The sequence below is a fragment of the Chaetura pelagica genome, unplaced genomic scaffold, assembly GCF_000747805.2.
Source record: "Chaetura pelagica isolate M959 unplaced genomic scaffold, ChaPel_1.0 scaffold213, whole genome shotgun sequence".
Taxonomy (NCBI): domain Eukaryota; kingdom Metazoa; phylum Chordata; class Aves; order Apodiformes; family Apodidae; genus Chaetura; species Chaetura pelagica.
Window position 1 is genome coordinate 1,818,348 of NW_009952597.1, and position 236 is coordinate 1,818,583.

The 236-nt window shown below is 69.1% G+C and overlaps 1 protein-coding gene across 1 annotated transcript in view; it reads right to left on the minus strand.

Annotated features, from left to right (window-relative positions):
• The window catches only part of TNFRSF13B (tumor necrosis factor receptor superfamily, member 13B), a 17,042-nt gene that overhangs the window by 1,628 nt on the left and 15,178 nt on the right, over positions 1-236 (minus strand). The window lies entirely within an intron of this gene.

Below are 236 nucleotides of genomic sequence, written 5' to 3' on the forward strand. Positions count from 1 at the left end.
CCGCCCGGGGTAATCTGAGGACAAGCGCTGAAGAAGCTGCGGGCGCTGGGCACCCCTGTGGTGCCCCGAGTGCTGACACCCCCTCCAGGGCTGGCAGGGGGCGGATCCGCGGCATTTGGGTGGGGTTTGGCCTTGGGATGAATCCCGGGGCGAGGCTGCTGCGCGGGGAGGGGACGGGATGGGATGGGATGGGACGGGATGGGATGGGATGGGACGGGATGGGATGGGATGGGATG